Genomic DNA, 20,056 nt, shown 5'->3' with positions numbered 1-20,056 from the left:
GCTGTCAGTCAAATGGACCTGGGATCTCAGACAAGTCATTTGACTTCTCTGAGCCTCAGAGTACTGAATAGCCCTTCAGAGCTTTGTGTGAGGATTCAACAAAGTAATAATAGCAAAAAGTTATCTTACTCCAGGACAGACGCTGTGTCAAGAACTTTTGCATGTAAATGCATTTAATCTTCAAATGACTTTCTCAGGTCGGTACTGTTATTCCCATTTTATTAATGGAGTAATTGAGGTACAGAAAGGTTAAGTAACTTTCTCAGGGTCACAGAGCTAGTGAGTAGCAAAGTCAGGTTTGAACCTAGTCCTGTGTCACTTAGGCCCTGTTCCCAGCCCTTATACGAACTGCCTTGGTAGGACAACAGTTCTTAGCACACTGCCTTTGTAGGACAACAGTTCTTAGCACAGTGCCTGCCATAGAGCACGCATTTAATAAATGGTAGCTCTCACCATTGCCCCAGAGCAACTCCATATAGGGAACCCAGGGACATCCTTCCCAGGGACTCCATGGGACCCTACTGTTGCCTTCCCCTTCCATCTCTGGCCATGCTCAACTTCGCTTAATTCTAGGACCTGGAACAACAGTTCCGCTCTTGGAATGAGAGCCCCCTGGCCTTCCCTGCTCCCCTCCTCCTCCTGTCCCCTCTTCTTGCTGAGGCAGAGCAGAGCAGAGTAGAGGAATTCTCAGCTTCCTCTAGTTACCCTCAGCCTGCAAAGAAAACAGAGTCTGCTGTGTCTGCTGCCAGTTCCTCCCTGGTGACAGCCACAGCCCATTTGCTCAGCGCCAGCCCCTGATGTGGGGAGAGTGGGGGGCCTCAGGCCAGACCTGGGTGCCCTACCTTAGACCTGAGAGGCCCGTCACTTCAGGGTGGACCTTGGGGGCAGTTCAAAGGGAGACAGCTGGGCCAAATAATTTCTTACAGACTCTTGACTCTAAGAGCTGACTGAAGGTTCGTGGGCTCCAATTCATAATCTTTTCCTAGGGCAGGAAGTCTATTGTGTAAATATGTTCCCCATGTTTGGGGGGCATTCATTCATGTGGCCTTGCAAATTAGTAACAAGCTTTATGAGTACACTAACTGTGCTACTGGCCATCCTCGCCTCTTAGAAGGTACCAGGGAAGGAGTCCTTTGCCACCTTCTGGGCAGCCAGAGCTAGAGCTGAGATCGCCAAACCAGAGCCCGGAGATGGGATTACTTGACTGCTTCTAGGCCCGAGTTCTTTCCTGAGACATTTAAACCGGAATTATCGGTGCTGGGGGAAGGGAACTGCTTGGGTGTAGATATATTAAATTGACACTGTTTTTTTTCTGTGTGTGTGTTGGGGGGAAGCATTGTGAATGTGTTAGCTACAGATTTACCCTCCTAATTCTTTCCCTCAGGTCATGACTGATGGTGGGCCAGCCCCGAGGCAGGGGGTTGCCCAAGATGACCTGTAAGAGTTCCTTCCCTCTGGAGGCCTCCATAGAGATCCAGAATGAGCGAGCAGAAGTGGGTCGAGGTTCGATTTTCCTAAAGAAGCCCTGAGCTGGAGACAGGATGCGTTGACTATTTATTTATTTACGAGGCTATCGATTATAATGCAGCTTTTCCACAGGATCCTGGGCTGGAGTTGGGGGAAGAATCCTCTTACCAGTTAGCTTCCTTTGCGCTGAGATGTCAGGTGCTCAGATAGGTGACCCCTCCCTCCCCCTGGCTCTTCCTCCGCCCCCCACCCCTTCTGCAGCCCTCACCCCTGAGCACACTGAGGGCTGGGGGCTCCAGACAGCCCCTCTAGTTTCCTCTTTTCTCACGTCTGTATGTTCTGGGTTCCTTCCAATTGTAGGACACGTTTGAAACCCTAAATTTTAACGGCAGGGCATTGCTTAATTTGGGTACAGACATTCGATTTCTGAGCTGTGAAAGACCTCTGAGATCCTTCCAGCAAAACGCTTTTGTTTTATGGAGAAGGGACAGAGGCCAAAGGAAAGTGATCTCCCCAAAGTCACACAAAGAGAGACACGCAAGCAGGACAAGAATGGAGGCCTCCTGATTGCCCCTGGTGAGGACACTGAGTGCTATACCAGGTGCCTCCCGCTCTGGCTCCTCAACCCAGGGTTAGGGGTGGTGCTGAGCTAGGAACCCCTCTCCGGGAAGCTGGCCCCTTTTGCAGCCTCTCCTTTGTTTTGTGCTTGATGAAATCTCTGCTCTTAGCTTGCCCCACTCAGACATGGCAGGGAGGGGTTTCTGTGTAACCCCAGAGAAAACAGAGGCTAGCAGTAATGATGATAAGCCTGCTCAGCCTCTTCTGGCTGAATCCACCCTCCATTTCCACCTCCCTTCCCATCAGCCACCTTTCCAGAGGTGTCTCCCAGCCTTTGTGCCCCAACACCAGCCTTCAGATGGGCAGAGATGCCAGTGTCTACATGTCCTTGTGAAAGAAAATGAGGGCTCTCTGTTGGCCCTGTTCTCAGGGCCGTTTTCCAGAGAGGCAGGAATTGGTCTTTCTAGGTGGGCAGAATCCAGGAGACAGGTCAATGCACCAAGACCCAAGGGCTGGCTCCCCACTTTGGAGACCCTGAAGTTTGGCTCAGTTGAAATGGCTCTAAAGATGAGGACTGTTGCTTGGGCACTGTGCTGTATGTCATTCTACTTATTCTTTTTTTTAACATTTTAAAAAATTTATTTGACAGAGAGAGGGACATCACAAGAAGGCAGAGAGGCAGGCAGAGGGGGAGGAGGAAGCAGGCTCCCCGCAGAGTGGAGAGCCCGACTTGGGGCTCAATCCCAGGACACTGAGATCATGACCTGAGCCGAAGGCAGAGGCTCAACCCACTGAGCCACTCAGGCGCCCCTGTCATTCTACTTCTTATGTTCATTTTGGCACCCAGTGTTCCAAAGTTTAACCCCAACTGAATTTACCAATTTCATCTCATTTTCTTCCCTTTTCACAGCCTATGTTGTAGCTAAAAGGAATTCCATACAAGCAGCACACTTCCTTCCTGTGCCTCTGTCATTCTAAAATGCTTACCCTCTGGTTCCACACATGCAGCAAACCCACATTCTATGCCACTTTCCCTGAATATAGCAGCTGACATCCACAGCAGCCCCAGGACCCTTGATCATCACAACAACCTCAAAATTCTCATTTCTCCCTGGGGTTACACAGTGGGTGGAGAAGATGGAATCTGAACCCAGGTCTGTTATCCTAGAGTCTATACTCTAAGCCACTGCACTATACTGCCTATCAAGAAACAGCTACCCTTCCCCAGATTATCTTCCTCTTATCTAGAATTTTACCGACACTTTCCTTATCACACATCACTTTTTTGATTTTTTTACTGGAACTATTTGCATCATATACTTTAACTTCCTTCCTAAATGATGACCTCTTCAACAGTAGGGGTTGGGTCACACTTGGCGCGTCTCCTGCACCAGGCCCTGTGCTGGCACAGGGCAGGGGGCCATTAAATGTGCGTTGGAGGAAGGAAGGAAGAAGTGACAATGGATTTGATACATGGTGAGGTCTACCGTCTGCCCATGCGGGAGTAGGGAGTCAGAACTCTCTTTTCTGAAGGGCCCAGCTTCACTCTTCCTTGATAAAGACACCATGGGAAGAGAAGGGGACAGACGCGTTTCATCGATGAGCGAGGTCAGGAACACAAACCCTTGCACATCTCTAATTACAGAGTTTCTTCACGCTGGCAGCGTGCTGGGGGATGCTTTCAGTTCTCCAGGTCGGGAACTGCAGGCGTTCTTCATTGCTTTGTGGGAACTGACATCGCTCTGAACGGAAAAGAGAGCAGAGGATAATAAAACTTGTGAGCGATAGCTTTGCTGGGCGCGGGGTCTTCCCTGAGAGCAGAGGCCTCCAGCATGCACCCCACCTTCAAGACCCACTTCATCAGCTCAGAGGGGACTCTAACCACCGTTTCTGTGCTGGAGAGACTCTTCGGGGATCGGGGACTCCACATGGAGCAGCCCATGGTGGGGAGGGGGGCTTCTCTAGCTGCGTGAAGGGTAGGGTCAATCCACTGGGGGAACTTCCAAGTTGAGAAGGGGTAACAGGAGGCTCTGAGGTTCAGGGCACTGGGCAGAGGACCTGGAATGTGGGTGTCATCTACAAAGGGCGTGTAGTTGTGTGTGTATGTATGTGTGTGCTCACGTTCTCCTCAATGTGTCAGAAGCAGCGAGGGAGCCCACACAGTGAGGGGACTGTGCTTTTTTTCAGGGCCTTGAGGTGCCCTGCTGGGCCCACTTTCGTCAAGGTTCTATTCAGGAGTCAGCTTTTCTGGTCAAGGAACAATTTTTTGGATCAAGCTCCTGGGAGGGTCATGGCTGAGAGGACGGTTTCCTGCTCTGCCTTCACATAAACTCGCTTTGGGTGAGAGAAGATAAGTTCTCACCCAGCACTCCCAGCCTCATTCCCCCAACTGTGTGTTCATCTCCTGCCTAAACAGAACGACAGGCGAAAAACCTTGCCCGTGCATGGTAGTTTTACTCCAATGTTTGTATTTTCAAAACCCATTTACATCTGTTATCGCCTTCCATTCTTCTCTTTAATAAAGCTTTTAATTTTTATTTATTTATTTTTAATTTTTTTTTTTAAAGTAGGTTCCATGCCCAGCATGGGGCTTGAACTCACAACCCTAAGATCAAGAGTCACATGCTCCACCAACTGAGCCAGTAAGGTGCCTCTATCATGCTTACAACAACCTCTCCAGAGGTGCAGAAAGCAGATTCTTTCAATTGTAGATGAGGAATTGAGGCCCAGAGAGGTCGTATGACTTGTTTTGGGTCACACAGCAAATTAGCCATAGAAACCCAGGCACCCCCTCTCTGGCTTCATGACACCAAGTACTTTCTTGCCTTCAGTTCTGCGTCCCCATCTCCCCATCTCCTTCACCTCCTGTCTCCTCAAAGAAAATTTCCACAGAGAGGCTCCCACTTTATTAGCAAGAAGCATATCAATTCTCCTGGTGCTAGGTAGACAGCCACGCAAAATGGGCACTCTTCTCACCTCCTTCCCCCATTCCTATTTACCCCACCCCACCCCCCATCCAGGAGGACACTCATTTCTGGTGAAAATCAGCTCTTTCTGAAAATGTTGGGGGCACATGCCAGGGAACTTTCATGGGAGGAAAGTCAGCACGATTTGCCCTCCCTGGGAAAGAGGAAGCGGCAGTGGTGGACTGGGTCTCCATACCTGCGCCGATGCAGGCCTGGAACAGGACTGGAGACAGGGCAGTGTGTTGCAAGTTTCCTTTTGCCTCACTCCCCAGACTGGGAACCTCATGGTCAATAGGTGACCATTTCTTTGAGACTTAGAAGTTATCTGGTCTGGCATTACTCCCTGAAACTTTGTTTATCTCACTTTGGGGTGTGTCATTCATTGATTCATTCATTGACTCAACAAATACTTGTTGACTGACTACTGGCCACATATCAGCCTTTCCTCTGGATGCCACAGTGAATGTGACAGGCAAGATTCTAATTAGTCTGGAAAAGGACACAGTTGGCGTAACTGTTAGTCGAGGGTTGGGTAGAGTGAGGTCGAGATAGAGATATAAAGGGAGTTCAGAGAAGCAGTGTAGCTGGGGAGGCCTTGGAGAAGAGCTCCTAAGCTGTGGATGGAAAGATGAGTGGCAGATTAAGAACCCAAGAGGAGAAAGAGTGCTCCGGACACGAATGGCATGTGTGAAGGCCAAGGGACTATAGAGCACCTGGTACATTTAAGGAATTGAAAGAAGTACACAGGGCTGGAGTGCAGTGTGCAAGGGGCAGTGAGGAGGGGGGTGATAAAAGATGAGGCTGAAGGGTGAGGCTGGGGCTGGGTCATGAAGCCTTAGAAACCATACTGAGTGGAATGAACTTTATCCTAAACAATGTTTCAGGGACGCCTGGTTGGCTCAGTCAGTTAAACATCTGCTTTCAGCTCAGGTCATGTTCCCAGGGTCCTGGGATCGAGTCCCGCATCGGGCTTCTTGTCCAGCAGGGAGCCTGCTTCTCTCTCTGCCTCTGCCTGCCACTCTCCCTGCTTGTGATCTCTCTATGACAAATAAATAAATAAAATCTTAAAAAAAACTTTACTAAAAAACAAAAACAAAAACAAAAAACATTTCAGCCACTGACAGGATTTAAGAAGATGTGTGACTTGTTCAGATTTGTGTTTTAGAAAGATCCATTTTGGTTTTGTGCAGAGCAGTGCTCTTCAATGGAAATGTGATGAGAGCCATATATGTGAGCCACATATGTATTTTAAAATTTTCTAGTCACCACATCAGAAATATAAAAAGAAACAGGTGAAAATTTTAAAAATAATATATTTTGTTTAACATAATATATAAAAATACTATCATTTAACATATAATCAATAGAGGAATCATAAGATATTTTAGTTTTTTTTATATTAAGCTGTCGCAATCCTGTGTGTATTTATTTTTTATTTTTTAAAAGATTTTATTTACTTATTTGAGAGAGAGAGAGCGATCACAAGTAGGCAGAGAGGCAGGCAGAGAGAGAGGGGGAAGCAGGCTTCCCGCGGAGCAGAGAGCCCGATGGTGGCTTGGGGATAGAGACAAAGGGACAGATTTCGGAATCTGTCTGGACTTAATAGCCCTGTTATCTGAAAGAGACATAAACTCCTACTTTATTTGCACCATTTTACTTGGGGTTTTCCTCATACTCACATCTGGATCTAATTTTAAAGAACAGAGCACCTCAATGGAGATGTCCAATGGATAGAAAGATCTGGTGGGACTAAATTAAGAGAGAGGTCTGAGAAAGTTACACATAGACTTCATATTTCCCAGTCCATAGTTGGTCACTGAAAGCCATGACAACATACAAGGTCTCCAAGGGGAAGTGGTCCAGTGAGAAGAGAAAAGAATCTAGAACAGAACTCTGAGGAACACCAACACTTAGGATGGGCCAAGGAAGAGGAGCCTGAGAAGGAGACTGAGAAGCAGCAGCCAGGGAGGTAGGAAGTGTTTGGGGAAGTGCTGTGCCATGAAGCTTAGGGAGGGGGAAGTCCCAAGGAGGGTGTGATCAACAGTGGTAAAGGCAGCTGTCTCTGCTTGCTTCTGTAGGTACGGATGGCACTAGACAGCCTGAGTAAACCAACTTGGGTTTCTCTTACAGCCCCAAGTTCCAACAAAGGCTGGAAAGGCTGGTCATGTCATCCTCCTGCTCAGTGCCCTGCAGTGGGCTCCAGGTTTCTTTCTTTTTTTAAAGATTTTATTTATTTATTTGACAGATAGAGATCACAAGTAGGCAGAGAGGGAGGCAGAGAGAGGAGGGGAGGCAGGCTCCCCGCTGAGCAGAGAGCCCAGTGTGGGGCTCGATTCAAGGTCTCTGGGACCATGACCTGAGCTGAAGGCAGAGGCCCTAACCCACTGAGCCACCCAGGCGCCCCGGGCTCCAGGTTTCTTAAGGATAAAGTTCTAGCTCCACAACACATCCTTGAGCCACCTGCAAAGTCTGGCCCTAGCTTTTCTGCCCAGACTGTTTCCTTGTCCAGAATGCTATACTCCTGCCAGGCCTGACTTCCTACCAATCCCTGCCTTAGCTTGTGATCTTCTCTCTGACTGAAGAACCTTCCCTCAGCAGCTGAGTTTGAATCCAGCTGCTCAAAGAGATTGTCCCAGTCTGAGCTTCCCCTGACCCAAGCAGCTTGTATCATCTGAGTGCTCGAGAATCACCTTATTAATAAAAGAGAAAAATTAATGCAATAAAAGCTGGTACTTTGAAGGGATGAACAAAGCTGGCAAATCTCTAGGTAGACTGGCCAAGAAAAAAGAGAAGACTCAGTTACTAATATCGGGAATGAAAGAAGGGACATTACTACAGATCTTAAAGAAATAAGAAGATTATGAAGGAATACCATGAATAACTACATGCTATCAGATTAGGTGATCTAGAGAAAATGGGCAAATTCTTAGAAAGAGACAAACTATTGAAACTACCTCAAGAAATAGATAATCTGAATAGACCCAAAGGAAGTAGATTGCTGGGGTATTTTTAAAACATCCCACAAAGAAAATTTTAAGCCTAAATGGCTTTCCTGAATTCTATCATGTGTTTAAAGAATAATATCTATCCTTCACACTCTTTCAAAAAAAATGGTATAGTAGGGAATACTTTCCAAAGCAGTCCGGTATTATCTACATGCCCAAACTAGACAAAGATGTCACAAGGAAACTATATATCAATATTGCTTATGAATATAGATGCAAACATCCTCAAAAGAATGCTAGCAGAACAAACCTAGCAACATATAAAAAGGATTATACATATCCAAGTGGGATTTATCCCAGGAATGCAAGATCAGTTTAATACTTGAAAACCAATATAATACACCATATTAACAGCAAAAAAGGAACAAAATCACACAATCAACTCAATAGATAGAGAACAAGTATTTGAAAAAGTCCAACACCCTTTCATGACAAAAATATTCAACAAACCAGGAACAGAAGTAAACTCCCTCAACTTGATAAAGAACATCTACAAAAACTCCACATCTAGCATTAAACTTAGTGTTGAAAGACTGAAATGTTTACCCCTAAGATTAGAAATAAGACAAGGATATCGGCTCTCACCAACTCTATTCAACAGTATACTGAAGGGTCTAGAAAGAGCAATTAGGCAAGAAAACAGAATAAAAGCACCCCGATTAGACAGGAAGAAGTGAAATTATCTGTTCATATGTGATTTGATCTTGTATAGAGAAAATTCTAAATACACACAAACATACAAACTATTGGAGATTAATAAATAAGATCAGCGGGATGCCTGGGTGGCTCAGTTGGTTAAGCAGCTCCCTTCAGCTCAGGTCATGATCCCAGTGTCCTGGGATCGAGTCCCACATCGGGCTCCTTGCTTGGCAGGGAGCCTTCTTCTCCCTCTGCCTCTGCCTGCCACTCTGTCTGCCTGTGCTCGCTTTCACTCCTCTCTCTCTGACAAATAAATAAATAAAATCTTAAAAATAAATAAATAAATAAATAAATAAGATCAGCAAGGTTGCAGAATACAAAATACAATATACAAAATACAACATACAAAAAAATACTCCACTCTCGCTGTCTCTCTCCGTGTCAAAGAAATAAATAAAATCTTTTAAAAAATAAGATTTTATTTATTTATTTGACAGAGAAAGAGAGAGTGTGTGCACAAGCAGGAGGAACAGCAGGCAGAGGGAGAGGGAGAAGCAGACTCCCTGCTGAGCAGAAAGGCCACTGTAGGGTTCAATCCCAGGACCCTGAGATAATGACCCAAGCCGAAAGCAGACGCTCAACCCACTAAGCCACCCAAGAGCCCCTAATAAATTCTTTATAGATTTTGGATACTAGTCCTTTATCTGATGACATTTGTGAATATCTTCTTCCATTCCATAGATTGCTCTTTAGTTTTTTTGATTGTTTCCTTTGCTGTGCAAAAGCTTTTTATCCTGATGAAGTCCAATGGTTCATTTTTGCTCTTGTTTCCCTGGCCTTTGGAGATGTGTCTAACAAGAAGTTGCTGTGGCCAAGGTCAGAGAGGCTGCTACCTGTGTTCTCGAGGATTTAGATGGTTTCCTGTCTCACATTTAGGTGTTTCATCCATTTTGAATTTATTTTTGTGTATGGTATAAGAAAGGGATCCAATTTCATTCTTCTGCACGTGGCTGTCCAATTTTCCCAGCACCATTTGTTGAAGAGACTATCATTTTTCCTTTGGATATTCTTCCCTGTTTTGTCAAAGATTAGGTGACCACAGAGTGGGGGGTCAACTTGCAGGTTCTCTGTTCCGTTCCATTGATCTCTGTGTCTGTTTTCGTGACAATACCATACTATCTTGATGATGACAGCTTTGTAATAGAGCTTGAAGTCTGGAATTGTGATGTCTCCAGCTTTGATTTTCTTTTCAACATTACTTGGCTATTCAGGTTTTTTTCTGATTCCATACTTTTTTTTAAAAATAAAGATTTTAGTTGAGAGAGAGAGTGCAGAAGCAGGGGGAGGGGCAAAGGGAGAGGGCAAATAGACTCTCCACTGACACACCAGTACCCAGAGATCATGACTTGAGTTGAAGTCAGGTACTTAACCAACTAAGCCACCCAGGTGCCCCACAGCTATCTGCTAGCTTTTTTTTTTTTTTTTTTTAAACAGAAATTGGGAAGCTGGTCCTAAAAGTAATATGGAAATGCAAGGGACCAGATTAGACAAAGAATCTTGAAAAAGAAGAGCAAATTTGGAGGACTCACACTTACAGATTTCATAACTTAAGCTATACTATTGAAGACAGTGTTGTACTGGCATAAAGATAAATCAATGGAATAGAACTGGCAGTTCAAAAAGAAACATATTAATGGTCAACTGACCTTATAAGAGTGTTGAGACAATTTAGTGATGAAAGAATAGTCTTTTCAACTAAAGATGTGGGACAATTGGATATCTAGAAGCAAAACAATGACGTTAGACCTCACACCATACACAAAAATTAACTCAAAAAGGTTTATTTAGAAAGAGATAAAACTCTTAGAAAAAAAAGAAGTAAATCTTTGTGATCTTGGGTTAGGCAATGATTTCTTGCAATGACATCAAAAGCACAAAGGACAAAAAAATTGACAAAATGGTCTTCATCAAAATTAAAAACTTTTGGAGGTGCCTCTGTGGCTCAGTGGGTTAAAGTGGGTTAAAGCCTCTGCCTTTGGCTCAGGTCATGATCCCAGGGTCCTGGGATGGAGCCCCCCACTTTGGGGCTCTCTGCTCGGCAGGGAGCCTGCTTCCTCCTCTCTCTCTCTCTCTCTCTCTCTGCCTGCCTCTCTGTCTACTTGTGATCTCTGCCTGTCAAATAAATAAATAAAAATCTTAAAAAAATTAAAAAAAAATTAAAAACTTTTGGGCCTCAAAGGTCACCATCAAGAAAATGAAAATACAATCCACAGAATGGGAGAAAAAATTTGTAAGCCATATGTCTCAGTGAGGGTCTAGTATCCAGAATATATAAAGAACTCTTACAACTCAATAATAAAAAGATAAGTAACAGGGATGCCTGGGTGGCTCAGGTCATAATCCCAAGTCCTGGGACAGAGTCCCACATCAGGTTTCCTGCTCAGTGGGAAACCTGTTCCTCCCTCTGCCTGCTGTTCCCCCTGCTTGTGCTCTCTCTTCTCTCTCTCTCTCATTTTCTCTGACAAATACATAAATAAAATATTTTTTAAAAAAATTTTAAAGATTTTATTTATTTATTTGACAGATCACAAGTAGGCAGAGAGTCAGGCGGTGGGGGGGGGGAAGCAGGCTCCCCACCGAGCAGATGCAGGGCTCAATCTCAGGACCCCGAGATCATGACATTAGCTGAAGGCAGAGACTTAACCCACTGAGCCACCCAGGCACCCCTAACATATTTTTTTTAAAAAAAGACAAATAACCTAATTTTAAAAAGAGGAAGAGATTTGAACAGACATTTCTCCAAAGAAAACATACACACTGCCAATTACATGAAAAGATGCTTAAGGTCATTAAACACTAAGGAAACACAAATGAAAGCTACAGCTGGGTATTTTTTCATACCCACTAGACGGCTACAATATAAGAGACAATAACAGGTGTTGGTTAGAATGTGGAGAAATCACAACCCTCGTATGCTGCAGGGAGGAATGTACAATGACACAGCTGTTTTGGAAAAATAGTCTGACCACTCCTCAAAAGGTTGGGCATAGAGTTATTACAAACCCCAGCAATTCCACACCTGGGTATATATCCAAGAGAATTGAAGGCATATATCCAAACAAAAATTTGTGCAAGAATGCTTATAAAGGCATTATCCATAACAGCTAAAGAGTGGAAACAACCCAAATGCCCATCAACTAATGAACGGATGAACAAAACATGGTATGCTTATATGGTGGAATGGTACCAGGCACAAAAATGAATGAAGTACAGATTGATGCTATAACATGGATGAACCCAGCAAACATTACACTAATTGAACTAAGAGAGTCACAAAAGACCATATATCTTATTATTCAATTTATAAAAAATGTTCACAATAGGCAGATCTATAGAAATGGAAAGTAGATTAGTGGGAACTGGGGAGAAATGGGGGAGTGACTGTCAATGAATACAGGGATTCTTTTTTTTTTTTTTTTAAGATTTTATTTATTTATTTGACAGACAGAGATCACAAGTAGGCAGAGAGGCAAGCAGAGAGAGAGAGAGAGAGAGGAGGAAGCAGGCTCCCTGCCGAGCAGAGAGCCCGATGGGGCTTGATCCCAGGACCCTGGGATCATGACCTGAGCTGAGGGCAGAGGCTTTAACCACTGAGCCACCCAAGTGCCCCTGAATACAGGAATTCTTTTTGGAGTGGTGGAAATGTTCTAAATTTAGATAGTTGCACAGCTCTGTGAATACTAAAATCCACCAAACTGTGCACTTTAGAAAAGTGGATCTTATGGTATGTGAGCCATATCTTAATAAAGCTGCTATACATGTAAAAATAGAACTAACTTATTACATTGAAATATAAGGTGAGCCTCCATTTCCTAGCAAGAAGATTTTTTTTAAGTTTTTGCCAACTGGAATATACTGTAATATGCCTAACAAAGCAATGTTTTCCTTCAAAACTGTTCTCAGAGAGGTAGGCAAATTTGTACAGACCTCATTTTTTAGAACCCTGCTCATCATTCCCCACTTCACTCTATGGGACTAAGGGTGAGAGAGCCTAGTGTTTGTTTTTATGACAGTGGGGACAAGGATCTCCCTCAAAGATAGTCTTGCCTCCCACTCTGGAGGCTCTCCAAGAGTAGACATCTGTGTTTCTGCCTGCCCTGCACCCACTCTCTTGCTTCTTGGAACTTCATGTGGATTTTCCTTCTGTCAGATATTCCCCCCTTGATCTTAGAGGGTCTCTCAAGCTGCCCTTCACTTCCATGGCCAAAAAGTGGACCTGGGACCCAATGTGGCCAATCAGACGCCCTTCTTTGGGAATTTGAATCGACAGTTGGGTGACTCAAGGAAAATGCCAGTGATTTGCCCCACAGGTATGCCCTGAGGAGACCATTCCATGGTTCCTGCTCCCTGGAATCAGTGGGGGTTATTCTGGTCCTGTTTTTTTCTTCAGGTGCTTCCTGCCCCTAAGAACCCTAACTTGATCATTTGGAAAAGGGCTGACAAATTCCATATTATTGTCTTGGTTCTCCCATGGCAGAGGAAGGGTTCCTCAGGACTGTGCAGACAGTGAAGGAGGAGCACTCCTAAATTAGGAGTCATCATGATCTAGAAACCACTATTTGCATTGGAGCATCTTATCTTCTCTTTGGTTCTTTCTTGATGACCACTTGCTTTAATATTTTATTTGAAGCTCAAACATTAATTGAATCTTAACTGTGTCAAGGCCTTTGTTAGTTGTGAGAATCCACAGCTGAACAGAATGATATCCCAGCTTTGTTGGGTGATGCGAGTGTAGAGAAATGCTCTCTGAATTCTAAGTGATCACAAAGAAGGATCAGAGAAGAGGGTATTTAAGCTTGGCTACAAGTCGAGAAATTTCTCTGACCCATAGGGAAGGTATCATTTGTAATGGGGTATAGAAATCAGAGAATCATAGATTTGGGGGCTGATAAGGACCTTACAGATTATCCAGTCCTACATTTTCTTGAGGAAGATATCCAGATTCTGAGGAAAGAAATGATTTGACTAGAGTCGAATTGGGCTCAGGACTTCTCTGACTCCCAGTCCAGTGCTCATCTCACTAGTTCTCAGGTACATTGTTGATCTTGACTGCTCCTCCAGGTTTCAGGGGACTTGGGAAGGAGGAAGGTTGATATTTAGGGCTTGGTAAATTGTTGCCTAGGGAAATATGTTTTGCAAGGCCACTCAAGAAATCAATGAGGAATTGGGGCAGATTCCGGTAGTTCTTGTCACACTCCTCTCTTCCTTAGTTTTTTCCCCCCTATGGGGACTTGGCAGACTATGGAGACTGCACTGCACTGTGTCAGGTTTTGTGTTCTCACCCTTCTCCATCCTTTTGGAGTCTTTGAAGCAAGTCAACAGCTGAAGGGGTTGTGAAATCGACTTTTGTCCTTGCCACACTCTCTTTCTTCCAGATGACTGGGTCATCTGGGGTGGAGAGCCTTTGATTGTCTTTACCTGTAATCGTCAGGCTATCACCCAAATACCCAGCAGGTAGTATAAGGAGGAAATCGATTTCAAAGTCAGGCCTGGGCATTCCCCAGCATGGACAACAATTTACCTCAGCCAGCAACTGGTTCCCCAGTGTAAATAGCAGTGTTGCTGGTTCTAAAGAGACAGAAAAAGCCTAAGGAGGTTCTTTGGGTGGAGGAAGGGATGAAGTGTCCCAATTCGTGCTTTTCCGCCACGCAGTAGTTTCATCCACATTCTTGGTTTTGATCACCATGTGGGCCCTGGGGGCCGCCTAATTCCTGACCTCTCCATTGTGGGAGTCCCACAGGTCCTACCCTGATAGGGATGTTCAATTTAACCAATACTGACAGAGAACTTCCCATGTTCCAAGAACTGTGCTAGGTTCTACAGCCCACACATAAATAAGATGTAATCCCTGTCTGCAAGGAACTACAGACAAACTTAAGCCTCACAAGTTTAATACAAGGTGGTTGGTGATAAACACCTGGGATTCAGGAAGTTTCACAGAGGACACTCAAACCAGTAAGTTAGCCAGCAAAGAAAGCCACATGCCTCACAGGCAAGGCCAACCACATGAACAAAGGTGTGGAATTTGGGTATAGGGAAAACCACAGGCAGTAGCCGGTGTTACTAGAGCACAAAGAGGGAGATGGAAGTGTGGGGAGAGAAGGCGGGGGTGGGGGGATGTGAAGGGTGAGATGGGGGAGGTAAGTTATGGGAAAGAGCTGTCTTTTTTTTCTTTCTTTTTTCTGAGCAGAGCAGAGGGAAGTGCCTGGGAGATTTGCATTTTAGATAGATCACTCTGTGTGGATTGGGGAGGAGCAGCCTGGATTGCAGGCAGGGAACCAGCGAGAAGAGATGATGAGTTCCCCATGCAGGGTATTCACAATGAAAGGGGGCTGGAAAAATAGTCAAGAGCTGAGTGATAACAGACAAGGGGTGGGTAAGGGGGTTCACAGGTTTTTGACTTGGTCTCTGGGTGGATAATGGGGCCATGAACTGAGGTAAGAAATACAGGGAAGGGAAATAAGTCTGGAAAAGAAATGTTGATGATGGCTAACATTTATTAATCACCTCTATGGACCAGGCATCATGCCAAGAGTTTTTAATGCATTTTCTCATAACTATGAAATAGGTATTATTCTTGATTTATAGATGAGGAAAATGAAATTTTGAGATGATGAATAGCTTGACCAATTCTGCACAGCTGGTAGAGTGGTGGAAAGAGGTTTGAATTCAGGCATTCTGGCTCCAGGGCCAATGCTCTTCATGACCAGGCTTTATATGTGTGTATGTCTTGACAATTTATATTTACATATTTATATGTGTGAGAGTCTGAGGAGCCTGCGGGCCTGAGAATTAGGGGGACCACCAGGACCCAGATTATGGTAAAAAAATGTGAATGTGGATAAAACTACCCAAGTTGAACAGAGACCAAAGCACAGGGCCCTAGGGAACCCTTAGTTTAAAGAAGGAGGGAGAGGGTAAGGAGCCTGCAGGAAAGACAAGAACGTAAGTTCCCTCTGATTTTTAAATCTGAAGACACGGTTCTTCCATCTGGGCAACAGATAACTGGGCAATCTCGAGTGTGTAGTGGCATGAAATAAAAAGGTCCGCCAAATTAAGGCGACATATTAATGACAACAGTTACTACGTTGCATAGTGATTACCCTAAACAGTAAGCATTTCACATAAATAGCCATAATCACTATAGCACGTTTCCCAAACTATGTCCTGTGGAATAGTCGTTCCTGCAGAGGTTAATAAATGTTTGTATAAAAAAGGGCTTCGGAGCCCGATAAGTTTACGAAATGCTGGTATAATTCAGGCAGAAAGCCAAACCCTCGGTTAACACTTTTTTCTTTTCGAAAGTTAGGAGGCGGGATAGAGGAATGACTAAAGGGATAGGTCCTGGGAACGGACCGCCTGACACCTGCATTGACAAAAGCGGGGTAATCTTGGGCAAATTACTGAACTTCTCTAAGAGGTAGTTTCCATATCTGCACAGGAAGACAGTAATACCTGTTCACTGTGATTGTTCCAGATTTCAATGCAACAATACTTTGAAAACAGATTAGAGCCTGGCACGGAGTGAGCGCTCTATGAATATTACTATCTATAAACCATACCATTGTTAGCAAGTTTTCCAGACATCCCAGAGCCTTAAGTCTTTCTCGCACATATTTCACACACGCACAGATACCCACATTTCTGAAAAGTCAAAGCCTTCATTCTGACTCCCATTAGTTGAAGTTCTTTGTGCCCTTACCTCCACCCTACCACACCCCAGGACTGGGAATGACCAAAGTTGCAGTATGCTACTCTAGGCAATGGGGCCAGGGAGAGGGAGGATTTATATGCCAGCAGCATGGACTTGGAAGGACCACCACGAGTTCAGTCACTTTTAGGCACACTTGAAAAAGAGGTATGCATCTTTTGGGTGAACACTGGCCTGTACCAGGACACACAGCTTAGCAAGTGGAGTGCAGGCTGTATTTTAGCCCCCACTTGCTCTTTAGGTTGAATGTCATGTATAGTGAACAACCTGCACAACCATATGTTGCAGTTCTGACCTTCAGGCCATAGAAGGGGCTGGAAGCTAATGACCATTGGAGAAAGAGGGTACAAGTTCTCTTCCTAGTAGTCCATGAAAACAGCTCTCTGCAAGGCTTAAGGTGGTCAAGTACCCTTCTTCATCTCCTCCCTCTCTGCCCACATGTGCCCCGCCTCCCATTCATTCACACAGAGGCTGACATCAGAATACCCTGGGTGTGAGGGGATACATCAGACCTTGTCTGTTCCTCTGGAATGCTGACAGAGGTTGGGACATGACAGAGCAGCAGAAAGCAGAAGTGGGAGGGCGTGATTTTCCAGGTTTCCCCTGATACATAATGAATACTAAATTATGATGCTCCACACCATAGCAGACCACGGCCAGAGCAAGAACGACTTCCTGATCAAGGTTTGGGGCAGTGAAGGGAAAATGATGGGAAGGGGAACTTCTTAATCCTCACTGTGTGGCCCAAACATGTGGCTCCCTATAAAGATTCTCACTACCCCTTTAGGTAGACAATTCCTTTGTGAAACAGAGGGGAAGAAAAAGGCAGACATTTCCTGTTCTCTGGAGGTGGGTGGGGTGGAGTGATGGGCAGGATCTCTCCCAAAGTTGACTGGGCATTTACACACACTCCCACAGAGAGCCTCCACAGCCATCAGAGGGGCCGCTGCCTAAAAGCACCACTTTTCAGCCTAGAAGCCAAGACCAAGCCTGACCTGCAGTGATCTGGTGAGAGCTCTGCCCCCTTTGTGCTTTGGTTCTCTTCTCTATAAGGTGAGGAGTATGCATGGGTTGAATTTTAAGTTTCCTCATAGGTCTGCCACACTATGGTTCGCACCTCTCGGGGGTTCTATGCACTCCCGTGAGGTCGTCACCGACCAGAAATGGCTTACTCTCACCTCCACTCCAGGATCCTGCGTGCCAAAGACCAACCACCCTTTTCACAACTGTGCTTGGAGTCTGCCTCCATATAGCTCTAGACGATCAACAACAGCTGGGTTCCAGCTGGGAGCTGAGGTCCTGTGGCCTTGAGACTCGGGAACAAAGACTGAGCTATAGTGGGGAAGGGACTTTTCCTGAATGTAAGGGGAGGGGAGCCCTGGGGCTGTTTATGCTTTTACCTCTCCGTTGAGCTGGTTGTTTCTCTCCTTCCTACAGATCTGGGGGAGGGGGAGGGAGGGAAGGGGTGTCTTGTCTTTTCTTCTGAGGCTGATGACTTCACCTCCTTTCCCTTCCTCTTCCTCTGGTTAGGATCTCTACCCCTTCCCCATCTGCTCCCAGGGTCTGAAATCTCCATCCCTCTCAGTCTCTTTATTCTCATTGAGATTGGGGTCTTTACACCCCTCCCTCTCCCTAAGCCTCGCCTACTTATTCCTTTTTAAGCCTGGCCTCCTAGCCCCGGGTGGAGGGGTCTGCATTCTTCTTCTCCTTTCTCTTCTTAAGGCCCCATCTCCCTCCCCCCACCCTTTCCAGCTCCCCCTCCCTCCGCCCCGAGGCATTGTGGGAGGAAACAAGATGTGGGGCGAGAGCGGCGCGGGGAGAAGCCCGCAGTGCGGGGCCGGGCGGGCGCAGCCAATGGGGAGCGCGGACCGCGGCGCGCGCGGCGGGGGGGGCGGAGGCGGGGCGCTATTTCTGTGGGGGCCGCGCGTCGGCCGTGCTCAGCGGCAGAGCGGAGCGGAGCTGCGAGGTGCCAGCGAGGGAAAGGCGGCGGGCCGGCGGGCGCGAGGCGGAGAGCGGGTGGCCGGGGAAGCTCGAAGGGCGGACGGCGGCGGCGAGCGATCGGCCCGGAGCCGCGGGAGCCGGAGACCGCGGCGGCGGCGGCTGCTGCTGCTGCTGCTGGAGGAGCCGAGGGGACACCGCCCCTGCCCCTGCCCGCGCCCGTGCCGAGGCCATCGCTGCTCCCCCGAGGCCCCGCGCGGACTAGCCTCCGTGAAGGTGAGCGGTGGATGGGGGAGTCCCCGGGGCGGCGGCCCGCGGCTGTCGCGTGCAGCCCCACGCGCGAGGCCCAGCCCCGAGGCCCGGAGCCGAGCTGGCCTCGGCGTGACGCCCTCGGGGCCCCTCCTTCCCGGAGCTGCGCCACCCTGCGCCCTCGCGACCCTCGGGCGCGGCCGGAGGCCCGGACTGCGGAGGTGCGGCTCCCCGCCTCCTCCCCGTCCCCTCCCCTCCCGGGAGTCTCCCGGCGCTGTGTGGAGGCCTCTGGTGTTTGGGGCCGAGGGAGAGGGGGTGGAGAGGGCTCGGGCGTGACGCGGCGCCTCCTGCCGCCGCCGCCACACTCCGGGGCGTCCTTCCTGCGGCGAGGACGCCCAGTCACTCCGGCGCTGCTCCAGGCCGGGCGGGGGAGGTCGGCTGACCCGCCGGGGTGGAGGTGGCGGGGAGGATGCTTTCTCATTCCCCAGGTGTTGGCCTTCGGGGGCCGCAGCTCTCCGGAGGAGGGCATGGTGGAGGGATAAGTCCCCTTGGAGATTTCAAGGGGGGGAAATGTCAGCATTTGGGGAGGGGCCTCAGGGGAGGGTGGTCCGGGGCTTTCTGAGACTTGGCCTTTTATGTCACAAAACCGGGGATAGCGGATAGGGAGCTGTCCTGGAGTGCCCTCTTCGCTTTTCCTAGGAGCCCCTGGCTTTCAACTGAGGCAGCTGGCCTGGGGCCGTCCGGTCATCTTTCTGAACGGAGGCCCAGGTCCCTTGCTTGTTTTCCCAGGAGGGAGGTGGGTATGCCGGGCACCTCCGTGTCCTTTTCTCACTGGCACCTTGGACACGGCAGGTTGGGGCTAGGCCTCACCCCTCAGACGCCTGGGGGCCCGGGGGTGAAGAATCGTAGCATTGTAGTCAGAAGACCAACGTTATGTAACCGCAGGCGCTCTCCTACTAGAGAGTAACGTGGCTTTTAATTACTGTGACAGAGTTGTTCCTTTGGACTTTGGGGATGAGGCCGTGGAGCCCGTGAGGTTGCTGGGAAAACCAGTGCCAATTTCGTGCTTTAACTTCACAGTGTCTTACCCGGCCCCATCCCCACCCTTGGTGTTTGTAAACTGCCCCCTTCTGAGTGGTAACCTGGAATAGGCCCTCAGGTGACACTAGTTTTCTTCAAATAGATAGTCTTATAATACTCAGAACATTCTTCCTCTGTAGTTGTATATCTGCTCAAACTCATTGAAGTTGCCTCATTTATCTTCTTTCAACCATGGGTTTTTAGAATGAAGGTACTGCTTTGCCCAAGGTCATGTAGCTAGTCCGGCCTTGAACAGGGTTCTCCTAACCTTTTCCTCAGCACCTGGTGATGCTCACGTACTCCTTGGGGTGTGGGGTCGGAAATTTCCCGTCCACTATCTCTTTCCTCTGCCAGTCTCTGCTGAAATAGAGCCAGACCTGCTT

General features: G+C 47.1%; 1 protein-coding gene across 7 annotated transcripts in view; it reads left to right on the top strand.

The window, feature by feature from the left end:
• LOC111151427 (dynein light chain LC8-type 2) overlaps nucleotides 1-20,056 on the top strand; it is a 77,325-nt gene that overhangs the window by 47,963 nt on the left and 9,306 nt on the right. The window contains exon 1 of one of the 7 annotated variants that reach the window (XM_022509422.1): nucleotides 6,919-7,069. The exons of 1 other annotated variant lie outside the window; for it this stretch is intronic. The gene's annotated coding sequence lies outside the window, so the exon portion shown is untranslated. 5 more of the 7 variants (XM_022509427.1, XM_022509423.1, XM_022509425.1 and 2 more) reach the window with 5 other exon arrangements.

The sequence above is a fragment of the Enhydra lutris genome, unplaced genomic scaffold, assembly GCF_002288905.1.
Source record: "Enhydra lutris kenyoni isolate GAN:26980312 unplaced genomic scaffold, ASM228890v2 scaffoldscaffold26, whole genome shotgun sequence".
Classification (NCBI taxonomy): domain Eukaryota; kingdom Metazoa; phylum Chordata; class Mammalia; order Carnivora; family Mustelidae; genus Enhydra; species Enhydra lutris.
The sequence above is the reverse complement of the archived record's forward strand: the minus strand, read 5'-3'. Positions and strand labels throughout refer to the sequence as shown.